This window comes from Centrocercus urophasianus, unplaced genomic scaffold, assembly GCF_019232065.1.
Source record: "Centrocercus urophasianus isolate 14NV4802_14NV808 unplaced genomic scaffold, USGS_Curo_1.0 seq_10, whole genome shotgun sequence".
Classification (NCBI taxonomy): Eukaryota; Metazoa; Chordata; class Aves; order Galliformes; family Phasianidae; genus Centrocercus; species Centrocercus urophasianus.
In genome coordinates, this window is record NW_024884142.1 from 74,282,689 (window position 1) to 74,303,627 (window position 20,939).

The window sequence follows — 20,939 nt, forward strand, 5'->3', positions numbered from 1 at the left end:
TCCTGGCATCTCCTGCATACTCAGAATAGCCACTCTAATGCATTCAGAGAAGCAAACAGCAGCAGGGTGGTAACAGAGCGGGGAGGGGAGCGAGGTAGGGGGGTTAGGTAGTCACCTATCCATTTCCAAAAGACATCAGTAAGTGATTGCTTACCCGTGTCATTTTTTATATTAAACATTTTCCCAGCAATGCAGGTATTTCGATCAGGCTGGGGCTGCTGACATTAACAGATATTAAATACACTCAGGAGAAATATGATCAAATGTTTGAAGTGTCTAGTAAATGTGCTGTTAGCTGCCCTCCCAGGGAGGCTTAGTGCTATTGTGTTTTGCTGAGAGAGAGAAAGGCTGGAATATTAGACAAGGAATCCAAAGGCAATTTTATCAGCAGTGTTATGCTGCTCTGGAACACATTGCTAAAGGACTGGAAGCTTTTCTATTACAGCCATCAAATTACTTGCTATTCTTAAACATTGAAATGCCATTTTGCATTTTAAACCCTTCCAGTTGGCACCTGTAAAGAATTACCATGCCCAGCAACAACAAAACCTCCTTATTCTGATTCTATGACAAGGCTCTGGGTAGGGCTGGACTTTAACACCCTATTAGACCAGGCAATGGCTTCATCCTCCCCAGACAGGAATGGAAGATACACTTGGCCTAGCTTTGCTCTCTTGTAACTGCTCAGTAAAGCACATTTAGCCCATGGATAAGGTTGAAAAATTCCATTCGTACCCAGATTTCCTGAATCATCCAACAGGCCTTTTCCATTTTAGAGAGCTTTCATTTCTTCCTCCAACAAAATTAGCTATCACTTCACTTCCAGAGATGTCATACCACCAAGCCCCATTGTCACAGCTCAACTGTTCTTCACCTGGAGCAGAGTAAACATCAGATGGGAGAGCAATTCGCAGAGGAGAACAGGGGTTGGTCACACTGAAAATTATGTGAAAGATCATCAGGAGAAAAGGACTGTGAGCACAACCTTTCTGAACGTATCTCACTATATTGTGGCTATTTTTCTTCTACTCTTCAGATTTTGGTTTCATGAGAAGGAGCTTTAGGTTGCTCTTTCCTTTCAGCAAACTGGAGATGCCATAGCTGAAACCAAACAAAAGTAAAAGGCCACTTTCTTTGGTGAAAGGCCATGTTCCCCAGGTGAAAAATGGTTGTGGCTTACTGAACAGATGCCATTTATTACTATTAAATATGATGTATATTAGTGACATACACAGTATTTTTCTACCCTGGAAGAATCATCATTCCTTTAAAACTTTTCAGTATACGAGAATCCATTAACCCAAATACAGCTGTGTTTCAAACAGACAGAGCATATCAGAACCCTCCTCTCGAGCCAAAAAGGGCTTTCATTTCAATTCAGTCAAATTAAAGTATCACCTTTTTTTTTAGTAAAGAAATTGAGTGACATGTTTCTAGTATGATACATTCACAACTTACCATAGGTAAGCACCCTGATCCCAGGAGTATTCCTGAGACCCAGTGCTACATATTTAAACACTCTTGCACATCATTTGACTACAGCCTGAACTCATGCTGCATACAAATGCTAGCCACCCTTCTAGCAGGCAATGTTAGCGACCTGCTGGAAAGGACTTGGACAATCCCATCTGCATAGTCCCTTATGTGATGCTGTCACAAGGCAAAAGAGATACAGGAGGACAGCAGGACCACAATGGGTTCTCCAGGACTACTCACCCTTTAGCACACATGTCATGTTGCCTTTTCCCTCACTCCTACAGACCCGGAATAAACAGCAGTTACCTCAGGAGTACTCCAAGGTAACAATTCAATTGGCTAAACAGTCAAGATTTCCATCAAGCTTCCATCAGGGTTTTGAAACAAGTCACTAATCAGCCATGATGGTCAAAAAGTAATCGGCCAATGCACTGCAGAAGATTTTAGCCTACTGTTGAAGCACAGAGTGTCAACTGCTGCTGGCCTCAGTGAACCAGAGGTGTCATCTAGCAAAGCAAGCCCTAGGCCCTCCTCTTTGTTAGAGTATCATGGTTATTTTAAATTCAAAGTTGCTATCTTTTTCCACCCTTCTTTTTCTATTGCTAAAAATGGTTTTATGGCAGATCTTGATGGATATGAATTGTCTGCCATATGTTGTTTCCTTTCCTGACTGTTATCTCCATATGTCAAATGTACTTGCATCTGATGATCTTTGTACAAACGATAGCAAAACAAACAGACAAGAAGAGGCCAGACTGGAGGGGAAGCAGAATCCCAATCAGAGAGCTGAAATACCAGCAGACAGCAGAGAATGAATGGTTTACATGCTGTCACTCAAACACAGTGATGAGCTACTCCTTCCAGGCATTTTTGCGTGTTAGCTGCTCTCTCTGCCTGCTGAGAAGGAATTTGTATGAGGGGGAATTCCCCAGGGATCTGCCATCCTGAAAAGGACATACACAGTCTAGAAAGAGACCTTCTAAATAAGGGCTGTTTTGCCTACAGCTAAATGAGTGCCAAGCTTTTTATAAAGTGTTGTTTTGTTGTTTTTTTTTTCCTTGTAAATTGGGTAAATTATGAGAATCACCCCAAGTGCCTTCAACCTACAAGAGAGTTGATTTCATAAGACCCTTAGACATTTAAGAAAATTGGTTCCCATCTCTATTACAGTGATTGCCTTTCTCTTTCATTTTCTCCTTACTTGCTTCACATTTTTCTCAGTCTCTTTGGGGCTTCTTTCGTATTCAAAGAGATCCAAAATTGTAGAATATTTAGAAAGCAGAGATTCATAAATATCTGATAATCCAAGGTCACTTTTTCTGTATTGGCTCCAGTTTTGTATTTTCAAACCAGACACAGCAATTGCTGATCACACTTCAGGCTGCTCCCTCCAGCATCTGTGAACATGGGAGCATGTGGTGGGGCCAAAGGCTCTTTTTCAAGTCTGTTGGAAGGAGGTTGTTCCCAGGAAGGCTGGTGACAATGAGGACAGGTGAAGCCATTCTCTACTAAATTCTCACCTATCAGGAGAAAACTTACTCTGATGCAATGAAGATCCCAAGTCACACTATGCAGCCCACACGATAGTATATCCTTGGAAAAGAAACATCTTTCAGGCGAGAAGTAAATTTGCAGCCCAACCTCCTCATCCTCTGTCCCCTTCTGTATAAGAGCAAAGCTCAGTGCCATTGATCCTAGCTGGATTCACTAGTGAAGTTTTCATTACTGGCAAAGATAAATCTGCACAGATCCTGAGAATGAACTCACCAGCAAAGTAAATATTAAAACATCACATATTTAGTAATATAGTTTCTTGCTTTCTCAGTTTCTCCTTCTCTGAATTCGTCCTTCTTCCATCCTATGTCCAAGAAAAAAAGCACTTTTCTTCCTTCCCTTCATAGCCCTGCTAAACTGCTCGAAAAATGAAGCAAAGCATTGCAGCAGAGATCTCTGCAAGGTTAAAGAAGACACCTTTTACTTTAACAAATGATGGTTTCTATCTGCTTAGTATCCCTCTCATGTGTCTGTAACAGATACAGGCAGAATTGATTATCTTTACTTCAGGTGTACTAATTAAAGCCCTTCTCTGATGTAGTAGTACTACTAAAATTTCCACTTGGGTCATCTGTGTTCTTCTGTAGATCTTATTATCTTCTCTACACTCAAAAAATATATATTTAAGGGGATGCATTTTTTTAGATCACTCAGAGAAGAAATAAAAGGAGCTCACGAGTCAAAATAATCAAAACAGAAAATAAGTTCCAAGATTTAGAAAAATTCAGGCATTTCAAAAGCCAATCTAATCTGTGTACAAGGTCAAAGTCAGCTTCATAAGTAGACTATGTCATTCAGGCCTCATCTACAAGAGTTCTGAAAGCCTCCACAGATGGAGATGCCCCGGCTTCTCTGTACCCATGTTCCAGCAAGGCAAAACACTGAAAGTGGGTTGGGTGTTATCAGTACTTGCTTGGAGCTCAGCATTTACCCAAGGAGACTGAGGCCTGCAAAGAAGCCAGTAATGTGTTATTTCAAGCCCTTGTTCAACTGCAGAATGCTCAGGATGACAGCTCCAGGGAATTATTAGTCAGCCAGCACCAGCATTTGGTGAGCAGTACTGGGAGAAAAAGATCTTTAACAAAATTTGCATTGTGAATCTGACACTTCCCAGAGCATCCCTCACTGGGGACTGGCCACACTGCATCTCAAAGCCAAGAGGATTTGGGGATTTCTTTATTCCCATATCCCTGATGCTATGGAATTTTCTGTTACTCTTACAGCACCACACACACTCACTTTGCCAATGAAAACACCTGAAGATTTCCCAGCATCTCCCTCGTTATCTTATCAGGATTTTACTGAGAAGTTCAGGGCCACAATACAACCAAGGAGGCAGTCAGCTTCCATATGGAGAACATCAGCCACTCTCTGTGGAAGGCAAGGAGAGAGGGCACAGCCTGCAGCAGACCTTTAAATACCCAGGGAAAACAGGAATTTTTCTAAGAAGCTGTAGTACATGTGTTTTCTTTGTCAATGCAGTAACTCCTGAGATAACAAAGAGTTTGTTGTTTTCTAATGAAATCAAACTTTAGCTGCTGGCTTAGACCAACACTACAGCAGTCTGCTTCAATTGGCAATGAACAGTACTACAGAATGCACATTTAGAATATTTTTTTAAAATGAACATGATTCACTCTTTTGATCTAACTGAAACAATGACTCGAGCCAGAGTGATTAGTCAGAATAGCACCCTTGCACACACTGGAGTTTTCTTTTGTCTTAGTAATTCTAGTACCAACCAAGCCTAAGATTCCAGGTTTCAGCAGTAACACTCTCACTTTTTAAAATTCAAATCTTCTAGGTCACTTGATCATTAGACACAAAAGTGCTCTGCTCAGAAATGCAGTATAAATAAATAAATGGTAATGCAAGCAATTCAATTTCAGCTCAAGAAAAATGAATCTGAAGAGAAAGTCTTTCAGCTTTCCAAGACTCTTGTCTTCTGCCCATGCTTTAACAACTGCAGTTAAAGAAACAAATAGCTTAGCAGAAGACATTGGGATAAGGGAAGGACTGAGGGGAAGCGATCCATTTTGGGGAGCTATGACCATTTCAGCATTAGCACTGAAAGAAAACAGCAATTTCAAACCCTCTTCCACCACAACTCCAGTTGCAAGAAGCCTGTCTGTTAAGATTTATGTAGTAAATAACTCCTAGTTTTGTCTCTTGTACATCTCTGACCATTAAGAACCAGTGTTATTGCCCTTGGGGAGCACTTAATGTCTCCATCTATTTTAATTTCATATCATTTTGCACTGGTTCTTTAGAAATGCAATTGTATGCATTGCTTTGTTTCAGTCAATATCGCCTAGACAGCTTGAAGTCAGCGCACAAACTCCTTAAAGATAATAATGCCCTGAGATGAGAAGAAAATATTTCACTGCTTCATACACTTGAATAGGAAGGAATTGAAAGGCTCTCTACCAACAGCAGACAAGCTCACCAGTTAATGTTATATTTTAAGAGTCTGATTCTATGTTGTTGTCTCTTGTAGTTCAGTACAATTTTTCCTGACATACAGTGTACTCAAAGCAGCTAGTGCAATTGTTGCTATTTAGATGATGCTCTTTAATTAACATAAGATTTAGCATTACAGACAGCATGTATGTAGAACTCATAGAAAATCAGAGCGCGTGATCTTCTGCAATCCCTGAAACAATAAGCCTATTTGCAACTGGCAAATAATAGAGATCATAAAGCTTCCCTAATTAGTGCATTCAGTTTTGGTGCCATCTAAAGACTGAAGCACGTAAGTCTCCTCGTTTAGACTTAATTCCACAAGACAGAGAGAAATCACAGTGGCGCACAATGCAGAATCAGAAAAGATGAGGGAGGAGGAACTTGACCAGCAAAATGGCCATTACAATGGTGATTATGGCTAATGACAAGATGTCACAATACTTGAATTGTCCAGAGTGAGTGAATGGGGTGTGTGTGTGTATGTGAGTGCATGGAGATAGGAAAAAAAAAAAAAAAAGGTAAACAGCCAAATCTCAGGGGAGTAAAGCAAATCATTTATTGTACATAACTTCCTGAATTAGGTTTATCTCTTAGTCTATTTATTCTTTATGAAGTGTGTGTTCGCTGATTTGAGATTTTTTTTTAATTAATTCATCATTTGAAATTGTATCTGTAAACCTTTTAATTAATTCAAATGATTTGTAGTTCATTCACAAACTGTTGCAAGAATTCTGTAGCTGAAATTGTGCTGGCTTCATTTAGATTTCTAAAGGTCTTAATATTCTTGTCTACCCCTAATTCCTGCCCCTTGTTATCTGTGAATGCAGGCTTTCAAAGTCTAATTCTACTACAAATTCAAAATTCATACTCTTTAGAATATTCACACAGCAGTAAAAGTGGTTGGTAAAATATATCCAAGGAAATTCTTCTCTTCACCAAGCTTTCTTCACATGTGCTCCTGGGAAGTGTTGCTTCCAGCTTCCCTCAGGAGAACATGGGAAGAACAATGACAACTAAGTCCTGTACAGAGGAAGAGCTCTCAAACAGCACAGCTAAGGACTAGGGAAATCAAAATGAAGAGTACACTTGGGAGGAGAGCAAATGTTTGAGCTTACAGTGAGTGATGTCTCTGGAAATCGGAGACATTTAGATGGGAGACAGATAGATGTTTTAGATACCCAAAGAGACATTCCACAGCAAAGACAATCTCAGTAAACTGATTTGAAACTACAAAAGTTGACCAGAAGTTGATTAAAAGGATCCCTTAAATTGTTGATTTTGCTCCTGCAGTAATGACTGGACTCATAGTGATACAACTACCTTGAGTTTAGTTTGTACATTTCTCTTGTACGAGAGAAGGATGATCAGATCCTATTCACCCAAAGCAATAAATCCCTGGATGATATTCTATCTGGGATAATTACATCAATAGAGATACTTCAGCAAGTGGCCACAACTCTGCTGATGTTGAGGTTTTTTTTAACTGATACTGAAGGAGACCAAAATAACTGCCTGCATGTATCTGAAGATCATTTATAGCACAGTTGAAAAGGGACAGTATAAAAGGTACCTAAATATAATATATGTGTGTTGTGTTAAGCCAAATAAGTTGATGAATCCAGTTGTGACCCAACGAGGACTCATGTGTGCCATATGTTCTAGAAGCTTTACGGATGAGCTCCCTGACTCAGCTGCTTAGATGGGCTGTAAAACTAAAGTATGAAAATCCTACAGAGGCTATGTAAAATGAGGTATTGGGAAAGAAAGAGCTTCTAAAAATGAGATCTGCCAAGGGACAGAATCACAAAAGAAGGAGTAGGGACCACATTTTTTGAGATACAGGCACTGAGTTTGATAGCTGCTCTGCACAGAGGTGCCTGGAAGGATGCTGAGCTGGTCTTTTCCATGTACAGCTGTGATTTTGTTTCTAGCAGCCGGCATGAATGAAAAATAAACTTGTTTTTCCTCAGAGTGAAGCAATTAACCATTTCAAATTCCTTCTCTATGGTAACATTAGGGATTCCCAGTGAATAGGTGGGATGTATTTCCCCACCTGTCAGTGTCCCTTCATTAGGCAATGCTTCCAATGCTGGCCATCTAGTTTTGGTACTTATTGCTCAACTGTTCCTTGTCAATTATAAACGTAAATCCTTTGCTGCTACAGCTGGATACATCAGATATCAGGCTGGACTCTCAATATGAGAGCTAACACATGGAGGCATGACTGACAACAGGCAAAAATTTGAATTAATTGAGATTCCCTTCCTCATTTGGAAACAACTCAGTAAAAATATAAACCTTGTCATATTGAAGGACGGCTTAATACTGCACTCCTAAATGAGACATGACTGAGTCTTAATCCCTCTGAGTGAAACTTGACTAGTTCCTATTAATAGTTCATTATTATCTCTGATTGTTTCCCCCCACTTCAAATCCTTTGTGTATCATTTACACGGGATTTTTAAACGGCAAAGCAAAACCCATTTGGAGAGACTTTTTCCCATTTTAATAACACTCACACACATCAGCTAAGTCAGTACTGTTTCAAACTCAGCCTCCCTCTTCTGCAGTGATCAAAATTAAATGCCAGCTGATCCCCAGGGAGGCTACAGGCTGAGCCAGGCACAGCAAGCTCCTCTAGTAGATACTGATGCTTTCAGTGAACCCACTCACTACTTATTTATGAGTTTAGTAGTAGTTCAACACTGCATTTTTACACAAATCACAGGATTCCAGCCCAGCATCTTGAGCTGAGACAGTTTCTCTAAACTCTCAGACTCATCCTCAGACTGCCTCCACCCAAATTTGCTATTTCTCAGTGCAAAGCTCTGCTAGTGTTTATTTCTGCTTACTGACAGAAGAGATGAGGGCAAAAATCTCTCTTTATTTTACCTTCCTAAAGAACTGCCTTCTGGCTGCCTCTGCTAGGAGGAACTGAAAGAAAAAAATGAATTAACATCCCTAATACCCACTACCAAAACTATGTGGGATAATTAACCACAGCTGACCAGGGCTCATCCAATAAAGCTCTGGGGGCTGTTAGCACCAGCTGTGTCTTTGTGCAGGTGAAGTCTTTCTTCCTAGGGGCTAACACAGATCACACTCATTTTCCTAAGGATGATGACCCAGGACACCAAAAGATTCAAGAACCTGTGATTTCAGGAACTTTAAACTTGTACTGGCAGGCAGTGTGTACTTGTCCCTCCGAGGACACCAGAGGGAGATCACCTCACTTGTAGAAGGAGGAAATGCACTCATTCCAAGGGTTCTTCTTTATAGCTTGAGCCCAGCCCCTGTGCTGCTATAACAAAGAGCGATCACCATGAGAGCAGTTCTTAAGGGAGGGAACACTGTTGTCAGCACTGCCATCACCCAGAATGCTATCAGCTAGTCAGGAGAAAAATCTGATGGGACTAGAGAATAACCAAAACCCTTAGTTCCCTTTTGGGTATGAAGTGAATTGGTTGTAGAGGATATTTAATGTTAAGCGCATCATTTGCTGTCCGTTTTGTGCTGCAGTTACAGGTGATCACAGGACACCTGAAAGTTACTGAGGAAATAAATTGGCGATGCAATAATTCCCATGAGCCCAGCTTTTAAAAAAAAAATTTTATTTCCAGTTTGCAAGTGAGCAAGACAGCAGGTAGTGCGGTTTTGTACTTAGCGTTCTGATTTTGTGCCAGCTTTATAGGGTGAGGATTATGCCCAGATTCAGTGATCCTGTTTTCAGAAAAGAGGCAGAAGAGCCAAGGTAATGTGCTGCCCTGTTTTAGCATTTGCTAGTAACATTCTCTGATTGGGACTACTGTGGTATTCGAGCTAGTCTTACTTTGCACCTTGCACAGGCATTCATGCCTGAACAAAGAACATACAAAATGCTGCTCTCCAGATTTGGCAGCACGTTTTAAGCATTTGGCACCACCATACATTTCAGCATAAAGTGCAAGAAAACAAAGAATCCAATCCCATTCACTTCAAAAAGAGGAAATAAATAAATAAATAAGTGAAAAGAGTATTTTGCACTTACCTAATGGCAAAATTTGCCAGGTCTGACAAGTCCCTTTTTTTAATGTCCCTGTCAGCCCTGCTTTTAAAACAGGAAGAATGGCAGCTGAGGGCAACTAATAGCTTACGGGGTCAATCTCAGTATTAGGATTTGAATGGAGAGATGAAAGAGGTCTAAAGGGAATGAAATCTCCGGCCACAGAACTATGATCCTTTTGGGAATTATTCCCATGGGGCCACTTAGCAACAGGCCACCATCCAAGCAAAGAGCCCCATGAGCAGAGGAAAAACTTTCTTCTTTCTATTTTGCCCTCTCTGCTGAAGATTCTGATTCAGACTCATTCCCTGGGGAGTCCGTGCCTCATCAAGAAGAAATAAAGCTGGCCCGTCTAAGAGTGATTGTGTCTCCTGCTCTGCAAAGGCACACATTTCTCTTATCCCCAGGAAGAAAATTGTCTCATTTTATATTCAGAATCAAATGTACTGAAATTATAAGCGGTGGAATAATTGCGTTCAACACGACACACTGCATCTGACCTTAATAAGACAGCCTGGTGGCCTTAATGGTTATGGGACTGGCTGCTTCTATTCGTAGACCTGGGGATCATTTCTGTATTCTCCCCGCAGTAAAAATAAGTTATCTGCTTCTTGCATTATGTCCGTGTGCTCCATATGACCCTGGGGGCTCCGGCAATAACTCGTTTCATCCTGCTGCAACTCAGAGTTTATTTGGTCACTGCCACTGACATAGAAACAAAGAAAGTAAACATTTACCTAGAGAGAGGAATAGACACGGATGTGGAGTCACTATTAACCTTAATTTTTTGAGCCGAGTTTTAGCAACTCTGGAAGAAACTTTAGCTTTTCTGACACAATGAAGTTACCCTGAGTATTGGTGAGTCCAATGCAGGAAGGACATGCTTCTTTTATAAAGGCATTTGGATAAAAATCTGACACAAACCAAAATCTGTTAGCAGCCCTCACTTCTGACCTCCAGGTCACACTGCTACTCATATTCTGCCCCCACACATCTCTGCTGATGCTTGTCGGTCATAACCTACACCCCCTACTATTAGAGCACCGAGCTAACCGTGCCATCCAGAAAGCAAAATTTTCTGATGGGATAACTATATCACAAACCCATCACACGAGTTAGAGTTATTAGTCTTTGCTTGGAAATGTCCCTCCACTTTGATGATGGAAATCCACAGGATGGGAGGGGATGATTAGCCCCATCTAGGACATACCCTTGGGAGCCTCCAGATATGGATATCCCTCTTTTCCTTGAGGATCAGTTAATCAAAAGCACTGAGATAAGAGATGAAAACATCCCACCTTTCTGCTGAGTAACAGCAGCAGCTGGAGAGAAATGTGTGGATATAACTGAGATCTAACAACTGTGTGCAAATTCTATTCTCCAGAGAAGTGCAAACATGAAAGTTGGGTGAGTACTTTGCCTCCCTTCCCTGGAAGAGGATGAAATAAGGTTTCTGGATTTAAATATCCAATATTAAGTTATAACAGTGCTTTCTTCCAGGACTTGTGCATCCTTATTTGTTCTAGTTCAGCTTTCTCCATAATCTTGGATTTCTTCAAACCAAAGGCAATGGCAAACACTTTAACCCCTTGCATTGCTGTTCCTTAAGCGTTAAAGAGACTTTCTAGTATTTCCTTCACAGGGATTTTGGAAAGATAGTGCTCCAAATGCTTGGAAAGGTGTTCAGGGGCTGTGGACATAGACGCTGTACAATATATTGACATGAAAAAATAACTGATATGTGTCTTTATCAGAAAATAGCAAGGAAATCGCAAATAGACCAGGAGACTTGAAGAAAAGGTATCTGCCTTATTTTCCCAGGTCTTTCCTTGGTCTGCTAGGTGACCCTGTCCATTTCCCCAGTTACAATATGGGAACAGTAATACTTACCTCACAAGTCCAGAAATCGGGAGAACTGAATTCACTTGCAGAATGCTTCATGATTTTCATCACAGATTGTGTCTGAGAATTAGTAATGCCCTTGTCCTCATGCAGCCCTGATGCAGCTGTTTCTGAGTCTCTCACATTCCAGAGCTAAAGCAAAGAAAGCAGAAGTCATTATTGCTTTAACTACCCCTGTGCAGACCTGATGCACTCTCTGAAACACATCTTGGATGACACAACACGTAGCCCATGTGTTGAGGGCAATCACACAATGTCTCTGTAGTTACATTAAACCACAGCACGTAGCACGAAGCCCCATCCTTGTTCAATGAGCTTTGCAAAACAAATCATAAGCAAAACCAAAGGCTTTAAGAGAAACTGAAAACTCCATCTTACCTTTGTGCCCCTGAGCTGCCTCCACTGGCTCACCATGCAGAGCTGAGCCCCTGAGCTGCCTTGGAGAACATGGCAGCATAGCAGACACCTTGTGGCAGTTTGTCACTCTGTTGCACATCAGGGACATCCGTTCACTTCTCTGCAGAATGCCTCTGGCAGGAACTTTCCAAGCTGAAGCATGTCCTTTGTCTCTGAGGAAGATCCATAATCTGAAGACAGAGAGGATCTCCAAATGGCAGGAACTGGTCAGTGTCACTTAGCAGTGACAGGGTTTTTGCTCTTGGTGTTACGAAGCATGGTTGCATCATTTATGGTTGATAGCCTATTCTACAGCCCCCTCTTTGCAGTGCCACCGTGGAAATGTCTGTGTAAATATGAATTTCAATAGCCATTATAGTGCCAGCAGTAGCAATCCGCGTTTGGTACCTGCTGATCTGTCGTAGTCATAAGGCTACTTATCTCCTGCTCTTTTCAAATACCTCAGCAGTGGATACAAAAGGGAAATGGCAGAAGCTATTCTTATGTGGAGTCTGAGAGGGTTTTTTCGTCTTTTCCTTTTTTTTAATTTCCTTTATGCTCTACCGTTGCTACATTACTAAATGTCACATTCAAAACTGATGACAAAGTTTGATGAGAGATAAGGGATAACAATCTTCCCAATTTCTGCTCATGTAAGACTCCTGGCCTAGAAGAGCAGTTAGTTGCAGGATGAGGTTGTGAGGGTACAGAGCTTTCTTGTCTGCTCGCTAATCAAAGCACCATGGTCTGAAAGCTTTGAAAGATTTAGTTCAGATCACCTTTGTGCTCATTTTTAGCTCCGCTATCTATTTGGTAGTGAATCCTCAGCTCCAGTCTACAGCTGTTGAGTTACTAAAGGATGGTGGGAGAGGAGAGCTTGTACACCGTGGACATAGGCATTGTTCATAAGACAAAGAGAGGTAAGGTTTCAGAGGGAGTTCCAGTGAGGATAACAAGAATGAAAATGCCCTCACCCACTCTTTCCTCTGCTAGCCTATTCATCACGAAGTGTTAGTGAAAATTGCTGGTTCTCTGACCACAGTGGAAAAAGATTTCAGAAACATAAGGTAAGAGCACCAACACAAACAGCGACCTTTGCAACTTTCTGCTTGGAGCTGCAGGAACACATCATCACTGGATACCACCTTCAAACTTTTGATGCTCCTTTACCTTAGAAATAAATTTGTCTTTCTTCACTTGCATGTTTTTTTTTCTAATTGTCACGAAGGTAAATGGATCCCTTCACCACCAGCTGACAAGACTGACTACTTGTACAGCTGTGATTGGAAATCTCCAGGACTTCATTGCTTGGAATTTGCTGTGGCAGAGAAAAAGAAGGGGTCAAGGCCAGTCAGTTGGTAGCGCGGCAGCAGGCAGCCTTCCTGCCCTGCCTGATATAAACAAGACATTGCTCAAATGCTCCCATTTTCTCTACTTCTCACAGTGTTACACATCATTGAAAATCTTCCTCATTCTGCAGCTTTTGCTGGAAGGTTCAGTCTTAGAAATAAATCCTAGATTAGCGAAACAGGAAGCTTTTCAAGCACTGATTGCTAGAGGCTGGGGAGGAGAACCAGGCAAGGCACGGACAGTCTGTTCTGACATTTACACTGACGCATTTACCACTGCCACTCTGCTACCAGCTGCTGGGCTGAGTGGACTTGTGATCTGATGCAGTGTGGCTGTCTCCTCTGCTCCTCTTTATGGAAGGGGTCAATAAGTAAATTTATCTGTTAAAAGTTAATAGCTTGAAATTTCATTCCAATTTCCCTTGCCAAGACAGCTAATGATAAATTTAGCTTTTAAGAAAGAGAGCAGACATATAAACCTCTCCTAATCAGAGGAATGGCAAGGCACACTGTTGCTTCCTCTTAATCCAATCTGCAAAACTAAACTAATACTCTGCCTTTCACAAGTGAGGGTCCATATGGACCAATATATTCACAGACCTTCAATGTTTTTCATATTTTTAAAATGTCCTTCACTGCTGTCACCTCTGCAATCCTTCCAATAGCATCAGCAGTGGCAGGGCTATCATGGACCAGCAGTGCTGTTGATGTCCTATTACCACACTGTTTAGGCCCTCACAAATCAATTTTGGGTGATATTGCAGTGCAAATGTCAGCAGCCAGGGCTGTAGTGTTGGGAAGCTTTAGAGAGAAAGCATGGGTTTCTGCTGAACTGGACTAATATTTTACATCAGGGATAATAAACAACAGGATCATAGAATCATAATCATTAAGGTTAGAAAAAACCTCTAAGATCATCTGGTCCAACCACCACCCATCCCCACCATGCCCACTGACCATGTACCTCCGTACCACATCCACACATTGGACACCTTCAGGAACAGTGACTGCACCACCTTCCCAGGCAGCATGTTCCAATGCCTCACCACTTACTTTCCGAGAAGAAATTCTTCCTAATATCCAAATTGAACCTCCTCCAGTGCAACTTGAGGCTATCACCTTTCATTCTAGCATTAGTTATGTGGGACAAGAGGTCAACCCAAACCTTGCCACATCCTCCTCTCAGAGCTCATGCTCCAGACCCTTCCTTCCTCTTTATCTTCTGCCCCAGGTGCAAGAATATTCAGTAAAGGATGAGACAGGGATCCTTGACATGTATCTCTAATTCCTATTGATTTTTTTTCAGGCAAAGCCATATATAACAATAGTCAGGACAAAATAAAAGCCAAGAGCAAGGCCTAAAAACCTCAGATATTCAGGTTTTCTTGATATTGATTATCTTGATTCAGTGCTTTTCTTCCTACTCAAATCTGACGATAGCATTGCAGAGAGAAACAACTCCAAGGTTTCTGAGAAAACAGGACAAGTGCTGTATGCCTGGGAAAAAAAAAAAAAAAAAAAAGAAAAAAAAAAAAGACCAAGAGCAAAGAAATAAGGTTGAATCAGAATTTGGCTTTCTTCAAACATACCCACTCTCCTCCCATTGCTCCACTGAGCTGGAAGCTTACAGCATCATCTGGTTGTGGAAAGGCGAAGGCTATTTGCACCCTCCATATTCTGTGCTCAATCATTGCGATTGCATGAGCAATCACCAACTTAGGACAAAGTCTGATACTGTCTCCATCGAGTTGGCCTCTTTGTATGTGCTGGAAGAAGTGTCATTTTGGTCCCTTTCCACACACATTCACATGCAAGGCACACTGTGACTTTGCTGCCATTTGCCTTTCCTGCCCCACAGGGACAGACTTTCAGGAGGAAGTGGGAAAGTGCCGATGGCACTTTAGAACATGTTTAATTTGCCTTTTGTATGACTGCTGCCAGAAGCTGAGGAGCATTTCACCTCAGAGTTTGTCTCAGAAGGCCAGAAAATCCATTTGGTTTAAGATTTTCCACAAGCCTGTCTTTGTGGGTGCAGTTTATCCAAAGGAGAGATCAATCATAGAGTCATAGAATCACTTGAGTTGGACGGGATCCTTACAGGTCATCTAGTCCAACTGCTGTATTGAACAGGGATGAGATGTTCTTCTTTGGTTTGGGGCAGCCACATAAAAGCAAGACAAGCTTTTATAGAAAACAGGAACTAGAGTGAATGAGCCCAGATTTGCATTCAAACTTAAGCCGCCATCAATCAAAACGAGAGATATTCAAGGTGATCTTTTCAGCATGTTTCCTGTTGGCAGTTTATATGCATAAGTGTAATTCTGTGGCGCATGTATAGATTTGTATATATCTGCTGATTATTTATGTGAATTCTGGCATATGTGTTTACGCCTATTCTTGAGGCTTACTCCTATTCATTAAGCAATACTAAGTAGGTTAGTTAACCTACTTTCCAGTGTTTACCTATGCAAAGTAATAATCAAATTGTACTTACAGCACTTTGCAGCCAGGACACTTGGGGCACTGTAGAACAACAATAGAAACAATTCAGAGTACGATACAAACATCGTATTAAAATCATCTTATAATTCAAACAAAGCATGCTGAGTTCCTAAGAGGCAGAGCAATGGAGATGTCAGAAAGGAATAAGTATGTGGTTACAATGGCTTTGTTTCAAAGCACATCAAGAGAAAAGTGTGTCTTAGATGGATTTAGCACTGACCTGACAGTAGAGTGAGCTCCCAGTGCCAAAGCCCTTTCTGACAAAGACTGACTCTAAAAGATGAGCTGTGTCTGGGCACCATGCACAGTCACATTAAGCTTGAAGAAAGCAAGACCGAACTATTGCAGGGATCTGTGTCATGAAGGGCTTTCCAGCTGCAGTAAGTGACAGTCACTCTGCCTTGTGGGAAGCTGCCACTGCACTGAGCACAGGGCATGGGGAGTTTCATGCACCAGTGGGGACAGGGGGAGTGACCTCCTAATGAACAGTGAGGGTTGTTCCACCAAACAGCAAATCAAGTGGCCTGTTGTGGGCACAGAGGAGAAGCCCACCCTTCTTTTTTTTACGTCACATCTGCATGTCCCCATAGCTTTGCCAATGGGAATGCCAGCTGCTCAGCTTGCCTGCCAAGGTGTCCCCAGAGAATGCTGTGGGAACTGTTGTTGTTCCTCATGAGGTTCCGGGAACAGAGATACCAAGCCAGAGGGAGCCGTGCAGATGAGAGTCCTGTGATTTGTTGAGTGCCTACTCCAAGGCTAGCGCTATGCAGAGGGAGCTGTGACTGGTGATAAGCGCCTAGCTCCAAGGCTACTAAGAGCTAAACAAACCTGTGCCAGTTTTGCAGCAAGCAGAGCTGATAGCCATCCTCCTGCTGCATGCTGCCCTGTGCCTTCTCTGTGTAAATCAGGGATTTCCTGCTCAGATGCCCAATGCTAGAGCTGCCTTTAAGTGCCCCAAGTTGATTGCAATCGGATACAATCGGTACAAGTTGGCTCTTGCCTGAATAAAATGAAAATCCTAAGCAAAGTCATGTCTGACAGAGCTGAATGTGGTAGAGCCAGAGGAAGGCTGAACACTGCCCTCTGCCTTTTCAGCTCTGTGCAATAGGCATTTTCACCCCGAAGTCTCCCATAGCACCTACAGTGGTATTTCAGGAAAAATTCCAGGACAGTCACAAGGATCTGGGGTGAGGCATGAGTTCTGCTGGTGGTATGCAGTGAGCTAGGAACAATGATGGGAAGAAAGAGTACTGAAGAGGGAAAAAGCACCAGGATACGGATGCTTATGCTGGTTTACTCTGGGAGGCACCAGGAGGCTGTGGATCATGCTGACTGTCTGACAGGAGTCCCAGTACAATCATAGCAAAAGATCCCATAGCGACCTATCTGGCTGTGTTGACAACTGTGTTTGAGAGTCCCACAGTATGTGAGACTTCATGTAGTCTAAAAACAAAGCCAATAATTTAATATAATCTCACTGACATAAATGCAATCATGGATTTCTCGTACCCATTCAATCATGAATGCAGCATACATATTTTCCCTCTAATTTAAGGAATATCAGATGATCTTGGTCCAAACTTTAATTTAATATAATGAAATAGGGAAAGAGCCTTCAGTGTATAAATAAAATTACTTGTTTGCTAAATCAGAGTAGCACAGAATACAAATTAGTTACCAATATTTGTACAGTGCTTAGACAAGTAAGTCCTTGAGTAAAAGTCCTCTTGGAGTATCCGCTTGAGAAAAGGAGTCAAAAGATACTATTCTACTGTCTTTGTGTTCTCTCCAGCAGCTGTGCGGGTGTGATGGGTAGGAAGTGGATCTGGCTGGCAGGGGTTATAGCACAATCTCTTTTCTTCCACAACTGTACCCCAAAATGCATAAATGTTATAGGGAAGAGCACTGTCCAGAACTGGTACTCCCAGTGAAGTAATTGGTGATGGAGAGAATGAGACCTTATGGTGATATTGAGACAGAAACCAGAATGTCTTAAAATTTGCAGTATTGGAGTCATTACTGAGTTTCTCCAGACAGTGCTTTAGCTGGAAAAGTTGCTGTGGCAGTAAAAACAGCATCCCTAGAAGACAGCCTGAGACTCCAAGCTGCCAACCCTAATCTAAGTTTATTATGCAGGGCCATACAAGAACAGCAACAGCAACACTGTCCTTTCAAGGTTAAATGTTTGAAATGACCTAGTATATCAAAGGAAGTGATATATCAGGATAAATTGGGCCAATTGTTAGAATTAACCCTCAGAGGAGGACTGTCCAGAATCTCTTAAGTGCTGCTTTTCTTCCCAAAAACCTCCTGTTATGCTGCCTCATGTATTATTAGTGACATTAGACCTATATCTATGGCTTCTCTGTCACAATCCTTACACATCACTCACTGACATTGGCCTTTCCTCACAGCTTTCATAAAGAATGACATTTTTGACATCACCCTATGAGGAAGAAGTAAAGAAACAGAAGAAACAAAGAAGCATGCTATTTCAGTATGAAAACATAGAGATTCCACTAGTTAGTGATCTGAGAGTTTAGAAGACAGGTGATGTCTCCTGTAGATTCCTTCTTGTAATGGAAGGAAGAAGATATGTGAAGGATTGCCTCTCACTGTTCTGAGCACCTGATGAGAAAGTGATTGAGAACTTCCAAAGTTTGTTTCATTCATGTGGGGCACATTTATATTTTGGGGATATTTGAATTAAACAACCTCCTGTGGCTTCCTTGCACAGTTTGAGAACGTCCTTTCTTCTTCTTCTTCTGGTATTTAGGAATGAGGAACTGTGGAAAATGTGCAGCATGGGAGAGAAGACCAGAGCTCTTCTAGGAAGAAGTTTGATGGTGCTGGAACAGACCACTTGTATCCCAGTATGGATACTTCTGCCTTTCTCTTTTATTTTTCTCCTTTTTGCTCTGTTTTTTTCTCAAGAGGAAAAAGGGAAAGGGGACAGGGAAGGTGAAAGGAAGAGGAGGGGGAGGAGCAGGAGGAGGAGAGGGGAAGGGGAGGAAGGGGGGGGAGGGGAGGGGAGGGAAGAAAGAAAACACCTTAAAGATATTGATCCGCAATAACACAAATAGCACAAGATGATGATATCCAGAAACTAATAGAGGAAACACTCTTATGGGACTGATCTGCAGTCCATGACAGTGTTGGAATTCACTGCAAAACCTGACTGCTATATTGTTCAAAACTCTTGATGTCTCATTCTCGCCCTATTTTTCCTTGGTGTCAGCACTATACCTGCATGACAGCATTATGTGTAAATGAACAAACAGAGCATTTAGTGCTGCACAAATTTCTGGGGTCATAACTCAGTTTTTACTCAGTCTTTTCTCAGCCTCCTTCTGGAGAAAAAGCTGAATTATGTAAATACGGAGCATGTAAATAGCAAATGGATAAACAGATTATGAAATTTCTCCTAAAACTTTGTTAATTCTTCAGTCATTATTCACTATCTATATACAAACAGGTATAAGCATAGGTGCAATTATCTTCCAGGCTAGACAAAGTAAAACTAATGAAGACTACAGATGCCAGAGAAAAGGAGAGCTCTGAAGGTCCGAAAGAAACTCATTGACAGACCTATTCAAATGATCATGGCTGCATGGGAAAACAGATCTCAGGTGAACTCAGAAGTGTTTTTCTGTACTTGGGAAGTCTAGGTCAAAAGAGACATAACTGGACAAGGGATGCAGTTTATTATAATGACATCTTCTACAACTGGTGTTTCAGAGCACTCCAGCTTAATGATGTTCATCTCTCATAGTTACACCAGTGATACAGTGTTAACACCTCAGCAGCAGAGATTTACCTATAAATGCAGAATCCCACTGACAAAGGAGACATTTGACTCTACTAGTCAGTGAATAACAATTAGGATATGTTATGGTCCTGGTGACTATAAATCTGGAATAAATATACAGAATTCCTTTAGCTTGCTGCAGATTTTCAATAGCATAAACTGTTTTCACATATTCAGTTGCAGTACTGCAGATTTATATTGATATCATCATACAACTTATGTCCATTTCATTTGGAAAGAGAAGGTAACAAGCAACTAGAGTCAGCATTCTCATCACCTCCCTAGACGTGCATAAAAGCTATAGAACAAGCCTGACTTTTCTGGTGAAGGTGAAGCAAACAATGCTCTTTGCATTATTATTCTGAAGGTTGCTTCGCCTCATGGTACTGAGCCATATTGATGCAGACAGTGGCAATAATGTCTTACATTTCTGTAGCACCTTTCATCCCTAAGGAATCTGTGAGGGATCCAGTTTAGAGGTTTCAGTGAAACACTTTGACTCTCCTTTGCTGCGTGGAGGCTTATTAATTAAAGATTTCCAAATTGGCATTTGCAACCTTGCCTGGGGCCTACACAGCTCGGTTTGAAGCTCTTGACAAAGTCAGCATCAAGTGACCACCCAGCCAACAGCTTCAAAAAGAGTTCTAAATAAATGTCAAGGACTCTCAGAGAAGAGCCACACTTTGTAAGTAAAGTCCTAATCTCAGAATAATCCCACTGCTAGAACTTCACTATGAAGTATGAGGTTGGTGACGAATCTCCAGACAATGGATACGTAGCCTGGCCTGTCAGAAACAAAATTCAAAGAAGCACATTCAGACACCCAGTCTGAGAGGGAATCTAGGTCAGATGGAGGCCAGGCAAAAGTTATGCATAGAATCATTAAGGTTGGCAAGACCACCAAGACCATCTAGTCCAACCACCAACCTATGCCTGTGACTGCTCTAGACCATGTTACTCAGTGCCACATCCACATGCTTCTTCAACGCCTCCAGGGAGGTGACTCCACCACCTCCTGGGCGACTGCTCCTCACCATGGAAAATCTTTCATACATAAATCTGGCTGTCCTCTGGCTCCATTTCTGGTAATAGATCTCATGGCAGTAAAGGCAGACTAACAAACAAGAGAATTTGGTATCAAACTCCGGAAATAAGAGAATTAGAGCCACTAGTAAATATTTCCACCTCAGAACTTATACAAACAAGACGAAATTGCTAACTGATGTAATCTAATTGAATTCTGTGGATTTACAATCAGAGACAAATTTAGCCAATAAAGAGAAGAATATAAATGTTTTATTCGACATTTGTGACATCATAAAGTTAATATAGCTGTGCAATGAAAGGAAGGTTTTCTGAGCAAATTTCTCTAATTTAGGTCTTTTTTATAACAGAAATTAATTAAATACATTCCATGAAATTGGAGAAAGCAGAAGAGAATGCTAAA

The 20,939-nt window shown here is 41.5% G+C and overlaps 1 long non-coding RNA gene across 3 annotated transcripts in view; it reads right to left on the minus strand.

Moving 5' to 3' along the window:
• Positions 1 to 20,939, minus strand: part of LOC122160812 — a 60,489-nt gene that overhangs the window by 19,711 nt on the left and 19,839 nt on the right. The window contains exons 2-5 of one of the 3 annotated variants that reach the window (XR_006168953.1): positions 15,677 to 15,705; positions 14,549 to 14,679; positions 11,816 to 13,151; positions 11,426 to 11,569 (exon numbers count right to left, since the gene is read on the minus strand). This is a non-coding gene — a long non-coding RNA (uncharacterized LOC122160812). Of the gene's footprint in view, positions 1 to 11,425; positions 11,570 to 11,815; positions 14,680 to 15,676; positions 15,706 to 20,939 lie in introns of all 3 variants that reach the window. The other 2 variants (XR_006168954.1, XR_006168952.1) reach the window with 2 other exon arrangements.